Source organism: Cupressus sempervirens, chromosome 9, assembly GCF_028749045.1.
Source record: "Cupressus sempervirens isolate cs-2001-9-10 chromosome 9, ASM2874904v1, whole genome shotgun sequence".
Taxonomy (NCBI): Eukaryota; Viridiplantae; Streptophyta; class Pinopsida; order Cupressales; family Cupressaceae; genus Cupressus; species Cupressus sempervirens.
This window is the reverse complement of record NC_143126.1, coordinates 71,917,394-71,933,328: the sequence shown is the minus strand read 5'-3', so window position 1 is coordinate 71,933,328 and position 15,935 is coordinate 71,917,394. Positions and strand designations below refer to the sequence as shown.

At 34.3% G+C, this 15,935-nt stretch overlaps 1 pseudogene; it reads right to left on the bottom strand.

The window, feature by feature from the left end:
• The window catches only part of LOC149537672 (monooxygenase 2-like), a 40,087-nt pseudogene extending 34,382 nt beyond the window's left edge, over positions 1-5,705 (bottom strand).
• Between the last annotated feature and the right edge of the window lie 10,230 nt (positions 5,706-15,935).

Here is a 15,935-nt window from a genome sequence, read left to right as displayed (position 1 = left end):
CTCTTGATTTTGTATTCTTTCCCTGAAAGCTAGAATGGCTTGGTAATGGTGGTGAGTAATTCTATTCCTGGATCTAGTACCCTAAAATATGATGATGTGATCGATGTTGTTTTGAGTGAGGAAACTCATAGGAAATCCTCAGGTGGATCTACATCAGGAAGTGCTTTGAATGCACAAAGCAAGGGTAGAATGACTAAAAGAGGAAGTAACTCTGGAAATCATGAGAAATCAAGAGGAAAGTCAAAGGGGAGGAGGTCTCAATCGAGAGGACCAAATGATTGCTGGTACTATGGAAAAACAAGGCACAAAAAGAAAGATTGTTGGAATCGAAAGAAAAATGAAGGAGATAAATCAGATGGAGACAAGGAGGCAAATGTGGTAAGTAACAAATCCGAAGAGGATTTTTTGCTTCTGTCTTTAGAGAGTGTTGATGATTCATGGGTTTTAGATTCTGGTGCTTCATTTCATGCTACACCTCATAGAGTTTATTTCATTGATTATGTCCAAGGGGATTTTGGGCTTGTTTATTTGGGGGATAATGAACCCTGTCAGATTGTTGGAAAGGGAAAAATTAAGATTAAGTTGCAGAATGGGAATCATTGGCTACTACATGAGGTAAGACATGTTCCAAGGTTGAGTAGAAATTTAATTTCAGTCGAGCAACTCGGTGATGAGGGTTGTGTAGTTACTTTTAATGATACAAATTGGAAGGTTTCAAAAGGTTCCCTTGCAGCAGAAAAAGGTGTGAAAGTAGGCACCTTATATCTTTGTACAGGTCATATTGTTCCTACTACTTTGATTGTTTTAGAGAAAAATGAATGTTCAAGAACAATTGTTGCAGTTGAGTAGGGAGAACAAATAGTTGTTGTAGATTTTGATACAGCGCTATGGCACAACAAACTTGGGCACATGAGTGAGAAAGGTATGAAAGTACTTCATTCAAAAAAAGTTTTACTAGGTCTGAAATGTGTTAATATGGATTTTTGTGAAAGTTGTGTGTATGGAAAACAAAAGAGAGTGAGTTTTGTAAAGACTGGGAAGGAAAAAAAAAAGAAAAAATTAGAGCTTGTGCATACAGATGTATGGGGACTAGCTCAGGTATCTTCCCTTGGTGGCTCTCATTATTATGTTACATTTATTGATGATGCAACTAGAAAAGTATGGGTTTATTTCCTTAGACAAAAATCTGATGTATTTCAAACTTTTAAGAGATGGAAATGCTTGGTTGAAAATGAGACTAGTAAGAAATTAAAATGTCTTAGATCTGATAATGGTGGTGAATATTGTAGTCATAAATTTGAAGATTATTGCTCCACTAATGGTATTCATAGACAAAAAACTATTCCAAGGACTCTACAAGAAAATGGAGTGGCTGAACGCATGAATAGGACTATAATGGAGCGCGCAAGGAGCATGAGGTTGCATGCTAGGTTGCCCTTACACATGTGGGTGGAGGATATCAATACTATAGTATATTTGATTAATAGAGGTTCCTCTACTCCTTTGGGTTGTGGTATTCTAGAGGAAGCATGGACTAGTAAGAAGGTGAGTTATTCTTTTCTCAAGACCTTCAGTTGTGAAGCTTTTGCTCATATAGACTCTGAAAATAGAACCAATCTAGAAGCTAAATGAAATAAATGTGTCTTTGTTGGATATGGCATTAATGAATTTGGTTATAGGCTTTGGGATTTTGAAAATCTAAAAATTATTAGAAGTCAGGATGTCAGTTTTGGAGGATGGACAATTAAAGCTGGAGAAGATACATACCAATGACAATCTAGCAGATATGTTGACAAAGGTTGTAATAAGGGAGAAGTTGAACTCCTCTTCAGCTTCAGTTAGTCTTTTAGACTGAACATGAATAAAAGAACAACAGAGTCTAGGGTGGTTTGATCCAGTGGAAGCCCCATGTGGTAGTGGTATTGCTACAAGATCAGTCTCCAAGTGGGAGATTGTTGTTTAGTGTGGAGCCTGATCAATCACCAAGTGAGAGATTGTTAGATTGTGGTGACTAATCAGGAAAGAACTATACATACTTCATAATTAGTGGGGTTCAAGGCATCACCCCAAAAAAAAAAAAATTGGTACTATTTGCCAATTGTTTTGGTACTATTTGCCAATCGTTTTGGTACTATTTGCCATTTGTAGATTCACCACTAAAGTTATGGCTAATTATGGCCGACATGTTATAACCCTAAAGTGGTTTAATACTTGTATAAAAGGGTTTAGGGTTGGGTATTTTTTATTATGTTGTGATGCAAAATTGGTTCTTGCAATGGTATTGAGCTGTAAGGGATTATGGATTGTAATCAGGTTGTAATCACTAGATTGTAATAAGATCGGACTTGCTATTTGGTGGACATAGCCCAAGGATTGGGTGAACCACGTTAAATCTTGGTGCCTTGTGTTCATTTTTGTGTGATCTATTATTTTTTGTTATTGGTTATATTTGCATGTAGTTTTTATTTTATGTCCGTGGTTTATCCTAACAGCTTCTTGGTTGTGGTTTTTTTAGAGGAGATCATACTTGCATAGTTTACATCTAGAGGTGTGTGTAGAAGGACATGATATAGGATATGATTTGCATAGTTTTTCTTTGATCTTGGTTATCTTCTTGGATGTCTAGTTTTTCTTACATTGGATTTGAGATTGGTTAGAGATTGTGATCACTAGTTTGTGCTCATGTATCTCACATGAGAGACGACATGGTTATTAATTTATCTCTTTCCTATGTTGGTTGTGGAGAGCTTGAGAGACTATTGGAGATTTTTTGTGAGATTTATTCTTGCAAGTTAGTGGTTTATGTATTGTGGATGTCCTTGATACTACATGGATTCACTTCTTTGAGATGGTGTGAGTGGATTGGTTATATATTTGACATTATCTTTTGCAGTGGGAGCTTCTTGGTATATATGTGGTAGGTATTGCTCTTAAGGCTTGTGATTGTAGGTTATAGATTGGATATGTTGATGATGTGAGATTCACTTGGTATACCTTTGGAGGTATGGATAGTTGGAAAGGTTTGACACTTGCTATGGGTTTTATTTTAGCTATGGATATTTTGACAACTATGGATACATGTGATTACCTTTGGATCAGATTTTTTGAGCTTAGCATTTTAGTTGGTACAGGTTTTTATGATCTTCTAATGTATTAGGTTGGGTGGCTCTCTCTTGGGATGGCTTCTATGTATGTTTTATGGTAGTGGCATAATAGGAGGTGAGATCATTCATGTTTGAGATGCTAGATACTTTGATTTTGTTCTACGTACCAGGATGGAGTGTATAGTGTACTTTGATCCATGATGGTGGATATGTTAGGATGTTTTTTCCCTTGTTCATTTATGTGGCTACAAATTGACCCTATGCAATATATACAAGTGGTAGATTGTTGAGGTAATGGGTGTTGCACACATTGCATAATATTCTTGTATTGTATTATTTTATTTTGTTATATAATGTTGCACCTAGATGGACATGCAACATGTAAAGATTCCAATGGGATATACTTGATGGGTTGTATTATAACATTGTGATAATATTTTGTGTAATTATTTAATATTGGGGAAAAGAATTAAATTTTCAATATTAAATTTGATGTCAATGGGTTAGGTAGCATATGGTTTTAGCACATATTTTATATAATACCACTTGGTGGTTTTGAGGGACTTGCTACTATTATAAGCAGTCATAAGGGTACTTGTTGATGTGGAGAAGATAGAAGGAAAAAAAGAAAAGAGTCGAGCAGGACAAGGCTTGACAAGTTAGCTAAGGGACCATTTGTGAAGCTTGAAAGCATGGCATGGGATGTGTGGTGTCATGCTTGTTCACATGGATTGCTTGGTTGTGGCTATGGCATTGAAGGCTTCCATGGTTGTATTATAATGGTGTTTTTTGATGAATAATACATGGTGATGGATGCTTTTGGAGGCTGGTTTTTTCCCTCAATGAGAGTTTCCCAAGGTATATCTTGTGTCACAATTTTGTGGGTATGTTGTTTATTCTCTTGCATGTGAATTTTAATTGCATATTCATTTTAGATCTATTATGGGTTATGTGGGAATAGTGTTTTTTTTTTGCAAGTTTCCTTACACTAACCCTAACTCTTCATTGACCCTATTGATTTCATGATAATATCATCATCATGCCTTGTGCCAATCAGAGGGCCATTTTAAGCCTTAAAAGGGGTGACATAGTGTAACAGCAAGGACATTGTCCAAAACAACCCTATCCAAGCTTTTCATATGTTGTAGAGAAGCCAAATGGGTGTCCAAATCTATAATTTATTTTCCTAGTGTTTTGGGAAATTTGGAAGAAAAATGCAAGAGGACAGCCACCTAAATCTATATAAGTTGAAGATAATTAAAATGTTTTTTTAAGGATGTCAACAAACTCACACAAAAAAATATGGCATACAGATATGCACATGTTACATATTTTCTCTTTCTTATATAGAAATTTTGGTATCTAAATATACACATGTGACATCTCTTATTGGATTTTTATACAAAATATGGTAGATAAATATGCACACGTTACATGTCTTCTCTTTTTTATATACAAAATTTGGCATCTAAATATGCAAATGTGACATCTCTTATCATATTTTTATACAAAATATGGCATACAAATATGCACATGTTACATGTCTTCTCTTTTTTATATACAAAATTTGGCATCTAAATATGCACATTACTGTGAAATTGCAATATTTCGCATAACATATATTAAAAAATTCAAAATTATTCCACCATATGTAGAATGATTCAGCTATATAGTACACAATCAATCAAAAGAACCTTTTAGATCAACTCTAACCCTTATTCTATCAAGTATTACCCCATAATCAGATTCACATACTTTCCACAACTTGTTAAGAGGCCTACCACGATACAGTATCAATTGAATATTTGTTGCAACAATAAGGTTAGAGTAATGAAGAATATGTTTGTGTGTCTCAAAATCCTCAAATAACCACGTGGTAGATTTATTGATGGGGTGCCTTCATTTAATTGTAAAGACAATTTAAAGTCAAAATTTCAATACATTATACATGACAAGTTGACTTAAAGAGATATTCATGGTAGGGGATAAAAATATAGTACCTTCTAAGGTATGTGCCTGTCACAATGATGGATCCTATTGGGTACTCAATATCCTCACCATCAATGACTGCAGCTATTAGTTTCTATTTGGGATCTATACACCGACATAAAAAGTAATTTGTTCCTTCATCATTATTCTCATATGAAATAACTACACATACATGACCTGCATTATATAGAAGGATAAGTTAATGGAAAAATTGAAATTAATCTATTTTAACCAATTATTAAATTCATAACTTAGTACCTAATTCAACTAGGTCAAATACATGCTCAAAATCCATTGATGCTTCAACCTAGTTGAGTTGTAGTGTTGTACGAAGTTGATATGAATCAATTGGATGCAAAAGTCTACAAGACCATTGGTCAACCCACTCTTTTGATTCACATTCATCCCATAAATTATGCATACACAAAGAGAAAATCATGCAAGCCTTCTAGTATGAATAGTTGGTGACATTGTATTTGAACTTCGAAATGAATGCATCTCACTTGATCCAATAAGTGTACAACAGTTATCTTACAAAATTTCAATGTTAGATTCATGTATTAACCAAAAATATCTAGAAACCATAGACTTACCTGTATTACCTAGTCCCATCGTAGAACTGTACCATTGCACAATTGTTTCATAATTTTCTAATATTGTGCCACCTTCATACTTTAATTCCTCTCTACTAAGGGCTCTTTTCACATATGCTCCAGAACCATCATGCTTTCCCTTTCTATGTCCTACCTCAATGAAATTTCAAAAGTGTTGCACTCCACTTGTCACATGCACCCTTCTCAACCAATAGAACATCCTTGAATTCTTGAATTATGTGGTGTAATTGTCTAACCATATAATGTGTTGATTGTATCTTTCATCTCTTTCCGTCAAATTTTCATAGAAATCTCTAAAATATCCTTACACACACTCTAATGAATGAGTTTAATCATCACTGATATAGAAGTGATACTCTCTTAATATTTTTCTATCATCCTCTGTGCTATCATTTTCATGAATAAATGCTATGTGTACAAAAATTGACACTTGTACAAAGTTGTAATACATTGGTTGCACTTCATTTTGAGGTTTAGTATATAGTTGTTAGTACCCAAGGTGGTCTCAGTTTTAAAACTTTTAGTTTCAGAGGTTGAACCTCTTTGAATCACTTCGAACTGAAGTTTGAAGCAGTTCAAAGAAGTTCAAAATGATCCAATAGTCCAAATTTTTCATTCAGCAGGTTTAGTTCAACAATTTCAGAATCTCATCATTTAGGTCCAAGTTCTGCCAATTCAACAGTTTCGAGAAAGTGCAAAGGTATAGGTCAAGATGGAGATCAGTTCAGTGGCTTAAAGATGCAAAGTGGTTCAAAAATTTTAATATACAGATTCAAAGATAGGTTTCAGATTCAATGTATTCAAGATCTATTATCTGGTGCAGAGGTGTAAGGACCATTTAATTCAGATTCAGAGTTTTTGAACCACTTCGAACTGAAGTTCAAAGTAGTTCAAAGCGGTTTGACAGTTCAAATGGGTTCAAAAATGAAAATTGATTAATTTAGAATGGTCAAGAATCTATGTTCAACTTAGTACTCAAATCCAATCACTGCTTATAATTCAATTTCAGTCAGATAACAGTTTCAGAGGAAGCAGAAGTGTAGATCAAGATGAAGATCTATTTCGATGGGTTCAATCACAAAAGTTCAAAAGCATAGAACCTGTCATTTTTTATATCAGTCTACATAAGAAGTTTTACAAACTCAAAATCCATTTTAGGGGCTTGGTAATGATAATATTTAGATGATTTGGTGGTCTCCAAATGCAATGTTCAGCCTTATTCAATATTTTGTTGATTTCTTCAATCATGATGGAAGATTCTTTTGAGGCAAAGCATAGAATTATAATGGATTATGGGAATTGGACATTGAGAAACCAAAGTATTTAGAAGTACAAACCAATCTCAAGGGACATACAATGATCTTACATTAGAATTCATCCATCTTAAAATGGAACAAACATATACAAGCAGAAGAAATCCTAGATTCTCTGATGGCAGAAAAATAGTCATATTTTGGGGGTCATATCTCAGAATTCAACAATTTGATTGTGCTAAATTTTGGATATGTATTTTAAATCCTATTTCTCTAAATCTTCACCAAATATTTTTTTTAGATCTGATATGGATCAAAAGGTACAGGTTCTTGAGTGCACCACTTCCGGATCAGCAATAACAGTGATGACAGAAAATAGTCATATTGCGGGGGTCATATCTCACAATCTAATAGTTGGACTGACTTAAATCTTGTATATGTGTTGTGAATTCTAGTTCTATAAATTGTCTCCAAATATTTTTGTAATATTAACTATGGATCAAAAGTTATGGGTTCCTTTTTGCACCTCTATTAGCTCAGCAACATCAGTTACAAAATTTAGACAATCAAATTGGGTCTTAGTGCAAGGGGGTATAACTTCCAATAGAACTATTAGATTTGGCTCAATTTTAGATATGTTTCTAAGAATCAAGTTATGCATGATCTGACCAAATATTTTTCTAAACTCATTCTTGGTTAATGAGTTACGACCGATTGAGTGGGGCACTATCAAAACTGTCAATGACAGTTACAAAATCATAATAGAACCTCATCACTAGCAAATGCCACTTGTCAACACGAGTATACCATAAGGGCCATGAATTTTCAAAGATAAAAGACTATTTTTATAATGATATAAACACCAAAAGAAAGGGGAAAACAAAAGTTTTTTCAAGATTCAGTTAGGAAACTGAAAAGCCATGGGAAAGAGCAGATTAAATAAGCAGCAACAGAGTAAGGGAGGGGTTCCATTTTTTTTCTCCAAAGGACTGCAGACTTTGTGCTACAACAGGGAGGAGAGGTTTCTCCAATTTTATTTCATTTTCTTATGAATTTTTGGAGGGAAAAGCAAGTTTTCATTTTCCTATTCTAAACTGTGTGTTAACAATAGGAGAGTTTTGATTTGTTACAGCTTTCTTTAATGGTGATTGTAATAGCAAGTGCATCTTTATGCTTTCAGAGGAGGGAGACTTGAGATTTAATTGTTTTTTAAAACTTTGAGTTTGAGCAATCTACTTTCCACTAAGTGTGATCTTTGTGTCACTTTGGTTTTCTCTAAAATATGTTGTTATATCTCCATATCTTCATTTCTGCACTTTCTCAAGAAGATGGATAATGTGTTTCTTGATTCTATCTATTGTTAGGGTGAATGGAATTTGTGTCATTTACCATTTAATTTCTTGTAGTTGTTTAGTTTTTCCCGCACCTACTCTGTATTTATAGGTAGATGTTTGATATCCTTTTATGCTTTCTGGTAAAAGCATTCACATTTGATTCATTGAATATTTCACACGGGGAGCTGTACCCGATAAAAATTTAGAGGAAGGTTATCAATCCATGATAACCTATCTAAATGTTGGTGTTAGTTTGTCCTCTCACTTGGGCATTCAGGGTCAGATTTGCACATGTTTTCTTGGAGGACAATTTGTTGACTAACAATAGTATTCAGTGAAGTCAACAACTGACACTATTGTACCCAAGGGAAAAAGTGTCCTTACACAACTTGAATTGCTTATATAACCATCTAGCTCTATGTGTATGACCTATGTAGTCATAAACTATTTTCTCTTGAAATAATTTCATAAAATCAGCTACACATACATCACTTTTCACTAAATCACACCTCTTTAATTATTTTCTGTCTTTAACACCATATACAACTTATTTGTACTTTCCAAAAGAAACTAGTGTCTTACTAATTTCATGCATTCTATCTAGATGTAGCATCTATGCAACTTTTGAAAACCACCACATTGAGGGAAAAAACCTCTTAAATACATGGTCTTATAATAAATGCACCCATCATCTCATTTACATAGTACACTTCCAAAAATTCTCTTGGTGACTTAGGAGGTAATTGTAGACCACAGTCCTGCAATATTTTGTTAGTATGCAAAGTACACCATTTATAACGATAAACATCATAATGCATAGAAAACTCAACATGATCCCTACAACAACATGTAGTGCGTATATGATTTATCATAATGTAGAATGGTTTTTTCATCTCAAAAAATCTTTGGCTGACTTTAATTTTAGGAAATCTTTGAAGAAACATTTCATAAAATTGTGTTTGAGTAGTATCCAAAACATGTTTTGCATGTGGCTCACGGTTTGTTTTACAATTCATCTTTTGACAACATCTTTTTGGTTTAGTGAAGCCCTTATGTTGTCACACCAAAAGTTTCTATTAATTTTCTTAGTGCATCAACAATAATTTTATCCTTACATAGGAGTCTACCATGGAATAACTAAAATGAAGTCTCATTAGAATTCTCAATTTTCTCTCACCTCACAAAGGCTTTGACTAACATTGTTCTACTTATCCTTAATGATTTACTTATTTTTTTACCATACGAGTTTTTTTTCATTTCATTTTCCATTATGGTTGACGTGAGAACTCATCGAGTTGTATTAGCATCTTTAGTACATGTTTTTGAACCAATAGATTTGTATGCATCAAAGAGATTTCTAACAATGGTTCTTTCACTACTTTTTTTAGATGTTCTTAATGATAGAGTAATTATATATTTTCTAATTAACTCTAGTTCACTTAAGCTAAACTTTAGGCATCTAATAATTTATTTATTTTATTGATTATTATGGTGCAACCTAGGTTAGACCTTTTTAGGGTTTCGATATCCTTTATAAGGATGATCTCTCATTGTAAACATTCAATTGAGAATTGAGACACTTTTCTTTTTATTATTGTAATCTACTTTTTTGCTCATCAACAATGTCTCATCTATGGATCTAGCAATTTCTACCTCCATAGCTTTTTTCTACTCTCTTCTGTAATAGGTGTTTTTGTGTAGGTGATTCTTGGGAGTTGTGGGGTTGAATATTCATCAACTTCAACATGGTATCAAAGCTCCATAACTTCATGACCCTATTCTATTTGGGAGAGGTTTGGCTTGGTTTTCAGATCTATATTTTTCTCTTTCAAAGGATTTAAGTTTTCAAAAGTGTTTTACATTAAATTTGGGGGGACCTATTTTTCGAAGCACTGTGAGCCCAAAAAAAAATCATTGTTGAGCTTAGAGCACTCAAAAACTCCCATTTGCATATAAAAGATGTCATGTTTGAACGTTGTTGAAATCTGAGGCAAAAATAATTTTGCACCTAGGTGGTTTTGACCTGAGCACAGAAAATGAGGCAACATCTTTTTATTTTCTGTCAAAAAAAACTGCAAGCCTTTTGGCATTTTGAAGGAAGTAGAGCTGTGGGGGACTCATGCTACTCATAATCTTTGCTAGCACCTTGGGAGTTGGCATATTTTTTGGGAGTACAATTTTCTTTTGTTTAAGCCATTTTTCATTGGCATATTTTATGGACCTGAATGGGTGGTTACTGGTTGTTATACCAGCCTTTAGTAGATTGGAGGCAACATTTCTTGGTCCACCTACCCATATAAACCATTACATGGTCCAAACAAGCAGATTGGAATTTTGAACCCAACTACCCACCTCTTCCTCATTCACCTTTAGTGTCCACATTTTTTGAGGCTCTATTGTGAAGGAAGCCTTCTTTTATTTGGTACCTGACACTGGTGCCTATTTTTTATAGAAGACTACTTGGTCTGTGATTTTAGAAGGTCTTTCTACTATCAATGTAGCTGCACCAACCTGTGACTACAACGAAGTGAGGAAGAGGCCATGGGGTCGATACACTACAGAGATCATGCCAAGAAATAGAGGGTTTGGCTTAGAACTTCTAATTTTGGCAGACTTGACATGCCAATTAGAGGTTCCTAGCCTATATGCACTCATCTTGTTTGCAACAGCCAAATTAGTGCATTATTTGGTGGTGGATTTGTGTTGGTTTATGATTCTTGGTAGATTTTAACTTTTGGTAGATTTGGAGGCATTTTTTTGGGGATCCACTACTTCAGTCTCTCATTATGCCACATGATTGGGCCATTACATAGTTAGGGGAGCTATTTGCATTGATTGGTGGTCTGAATAGGCCACATTGGACATCTTTCTCCTCCTTCCCTACATTTACCTCTTATCTTTTCTCTTCATTGGATGTACCTTGGTTTTGGCACATGTTTTAGATTTTGAATGCATGGTTTATTCATTAGTTTCAACTCACCACCATGGATGTCCTACACCACCATTGCCCTACACCTGTGGTTCTGATGACACTGTCCTCCTCCTCTACACTTCAAAGCTCCTTTGGCATCCCTTCTCTTATCTATCATCTTTTTTTCGTACTATGTTGACAAGATCTTCTCACACACGATGGTTTTGAGGTTTTTTGGTTTGGTTAGTAGTTTTTTATCATGCCCCTTCTGGTAGTTTTGACAAATCTTTTGGAAATTTATTAGACTAGAAGGTTCTTTTTGGCTTGCGCACATGTTTTGAGTAGCTACATCAAAAAATAATTATGCTCCACATCTTCATTTCAGTGAGGTTGTGCAAAATAAAAACTATGGGGCACACATTTGATTATGGGGCGTTGAAGCCACTTTAGATTTTCATTAGATTGGTAAGCACATTTTTTGGGTGGCTCTTGTTCTCCGTTTTTGGCAGTAGTACTTTTTGTTATAATTTTTTGATTAGAGGGAATTTCATTTTTGATGTCATTCTAGTCCAATAGATTGTTGACCTTGGAGCATCCATATTTAGGAGATGTAAAGCTCAGCAACACCAATAGGCTTTGATCGACCTACCTATCCATTTCTCAACATCACTAATGACCCTTTTGTTGGTTGGACTATATTTTTTATGCATTCCTAGTGTCAATCACAACATCTACAGCTTGCATTGGAAAATGATTTGTCTCCATCAGCACATAGTGGCATTTTGTTTTGGTCTCACATAGTTGGTGATTTTTTTTCAGGAAGTGGTTTTTATGGTGAAGAATATTTTCTTTTACAACTCACCTTTGTATGACATCAACTCAAAAACCCTCTACCTAATCACTATGGGCCTGTACCTAACTCCTCTATGCATGCCCATTGGCCATTGGATTTTTTTTGGCACTGACTCTTTTACTGGTAACACTATTTTTTACATTGTCTTATTTCCAGTGATTGGATATTTTTTATCAGTATAAGTCATTTTTCTGGCATTTTTTGCCTTGATGGCCTTTTGATTGTCAAATTTGGGCTCATTACATACTAATATCAGTGCCACATCAATACTACATTAGCACATACTGCCACCTCCTTAGCCTCTATTTAGACCTACCTTCACATTTTTTCTCATATCTCAATCATACAGACTCTATTTTTCACAAATGAGATATCCCCAAAAAGCTAGTTCTAAGGTTGTCACAATGGTATAGTTAATTTCTAGTTTAGATTTTTTTGGTGGACATTTCTGATATAAAAGTAAGGAGTTTCTTTTTGCACTCTTGGAGACATATCTTGACCATCTGATATCCGATTTGGGATTTCTTTATATCATTGGAAAGGTCTTTCTAAGATCTTTTCAGTGATGTTGGTTATTTTCTCAAATTTTTCTCCAAGCACATTCTATTCAATCTTTGCATTTTTGCATTCTAGTGGATATCATGGTTGTTTCACTTCTGGGGATAGATTTTATTGCTTTAGATGATTCACCGTGACTTGTACTATCTATTGTATTAATCTTATGTCTCTTATGGTCTATTTATACATCATTTGTATGAATTCTTACAAATGCATTAAGACATACTACATCTATATTTTTTCTTCAATTGTTTTGCCTTGTTTTGTCTTCTAATTTGAGCAATGTAATCTAAGGACACTCATGCAGATTATTGTATTCTTGAGATTCACCATATCTTGTGCCCTATTGTACATGCACTACTCTGATAAAGTGTCATGGGGGGTTGATATTTGCCTTGGTTTTCTATATTCATTTATCCAATGAGTGTCCCTTCCTATTAAGATCAGATTGAAAAATATCATTGTTGAGGGAGATTGTTGTGATTAGATTACAAGAAGGAGATTATTGAAGAATATTGCATGTTTCAATTATTATTTTGTCACTAATGTCAAGCTTGCCATCTGTTGGTAAGACAACTACTTATATGATTTAAGTACTATCACTTAGTTGATTGATGAAGAGGATTTGATCAAAAGATGTAACAATAGCACCTAGAGGAAAGGTTGAGTTATGATTATGTAATGAAGTACAAGAATCAGTTAAGATAAGGATTACATGATGTATTGGTAATCTACTTAAAGTTACAAAGACTGGTTACACTAAGAAAGTTTAGAATCTAACATGTTACAGAAAGGTTGTTTTCCAAGCTTGACCAAGTGGAGAGTAGGTGTTGACGAAAGACAGTGCAAGCTGAGCAGAAAATTAGTTGGAGCTGAGTAAAAGTTCATTCTAGTGTATGCCAAGTAGAACAATGGATGTCAAGTAAAGTTTAGTTGATGCCAAGCACTATTAAACTTTAGTTTGTGCTGAGTGATTTTATAGAGGATTTTGAGCAATGCAATATGTATTGAGCATTAGAAGCTAGATAATGTTGAGTTGCAACATTATTTTAAAGATTATGAAATCGATGAATCTAAGATCACAAGTTTGTTCTCTTGGAATTTGTAAACCAGGTGGAAGATAAGATTGAGGAGCTGGAGGCACATAATTCAAGGTAAACCATTTTTCGGCAAATTCAAAAAATATTCAAGGATAAGGTTTTAGAAGAGATGTAAAATGTGGGATAGATTCATTATATCCTACCTGATCTATCCTAACCCTAAATTGGATGATGGAAAATGAGCATGAAAAGATCTTAATTTCCTATTTATAGGAATGACTGGTCAAAAGAAAAAGTGCTAAGTGTGAGAACTTAAGGAAGACAAGAACTCAAGGTTTTTTGCTTCATCAAGTGACCTAAGAGAAGAGACTGCATTGGCATGTTAAGCAAGAAGGCTTAAGGATATGAATGTTTGAAGGGTGAACAAGATGTCAAAGCTAAAAAGTATGAAGGCCAAGTAGAATGCAGGACTGAAACAGTGATTTGTAATCTATAAATGAAGTTGTAAGTTGTTATCATGTCAAGTCTTACTATTACTCTCTAACAATTGTATCAGTCTAGGGTAACTCCTTTGGATTAAGGTTGACCTAATAGTCATTTATAAATCCTTTAATCGGGTGACATTCCAAGTGAATTTTCTAACATCCTCTAACAAGTCCCACTCCTAAAAGGGTGATTAAAATCCTTTAATAGGGTCACATTTAACAATTTGATATTGTAACCTTTAACAGAGTTATCCTTTCACAAGGCATCACTTTAGAAGAGTGAAAAAGAGTAGCATGTTACTGATCATTTTTCCCAAACTAGGTTTCCATGTAAATCATTATGTCAAGTGTGTTGATGAATCTATTATGTTTCATGTTCACATTTTTACAAGTTGATTTGACAGTAACCTACAAGTTTTTAAGGGATTGCATAATCTTATGGATGCATGCATGAAGGTAAATGTTTTATGGGTTCACTAAGCTATGAAAAGTAATTATAAAACTAGACTTTGGATAACTAATTCACCCCCCTCACCCCTCCCCCCAATTATTCTAAAAGTATTCCAACAAATGGTATTAGAACAATCTGCTTAAGAGGACTAGGTTAAAGGTACTAGAAGCACAAAGATCAAGATGTCAAAAGGAGAAGTACCAAAGCTCAACAGAGATAACTTTCCTACATGGAAAATTTTGATGAAGCTACACCTTAGAGGACTTGGAGATCGTGCACAACCTACCATTACCACTGAGCATGTTGACCCTTCTGGAGCCCAACTATTGAGGATATGAGAAAGAAGAAAGAACATAACCAAGCAATGTTGGAAATTGCCTTTGTCCTAAGTTATGTTGAATTTGACGATATCAAAGGTCTTGAGAGTGCAAAGAAAATGTGGGATGTCCTAGCCACCATCTATAGAGGAGACACCAATGTTCTTAGAGCCAAAGTTGAAAGTCTCAAAGGTATGTTTGATGACACAATAATGGAAGAAGGTGAAAATATTGCTCAATATGTTGCAAGAATAAAAGAACTTGTTAATTCAATAAGAGGAGCTAATGGCAAAATAGATGATGACATTGTGTTAAGAAAAGTTTTAAGAACACTACTACCTATATATGCTATTAGATTCTTTGCAATTTAAGAACGAAGATGCATACCAAGGAATGATCTATCACTTGAAGGACTAGTAGGTAGACTCACTGCTTTTGAGCTATCTAACTTTGATAATTAAAAACTTGAGAATATTGAATCTATTTTCAAAGCTAAAGTATCATTGAAGGAACTTGATGAGAAGAAGAAAAAGAAAAAGATAAAATATGTATCTAGTGACAATAATACATGTAAAAATTTTCCTAAGGCAATAATTCAATACCAAGATCAAGAAGCTCAATAGATAGCACAAGATAGACTAATGATGATCAAGTGAGAATCTCAATAATGATCAAAAATAATAATGGATATTAGATGAATACACACTAGAATTTCCTATATATAAAGGCAACTAGAATGACTAGGAGTCATCAAAGAGATAAACATCAAAAGTAAGCACATGTCCACCAAGAGTGGAATATCTTCCATTGTGCATGAACATATGTGCAATGATGAGAGGATAAGAATACCAAGGTGTATCTCATAAAGAGATGTAGTAGACAACATGTGCTCAATTAAAGTGCAAACAACTACATTGTCTACATGACAACTCAGATGAATATGCAAACTCCTAGGTGTCTACATGACAACTAATGTACTAAAGCATTACCCTAAGTAAACTTAAGTAAAGTGTAAAAGGTAAATAC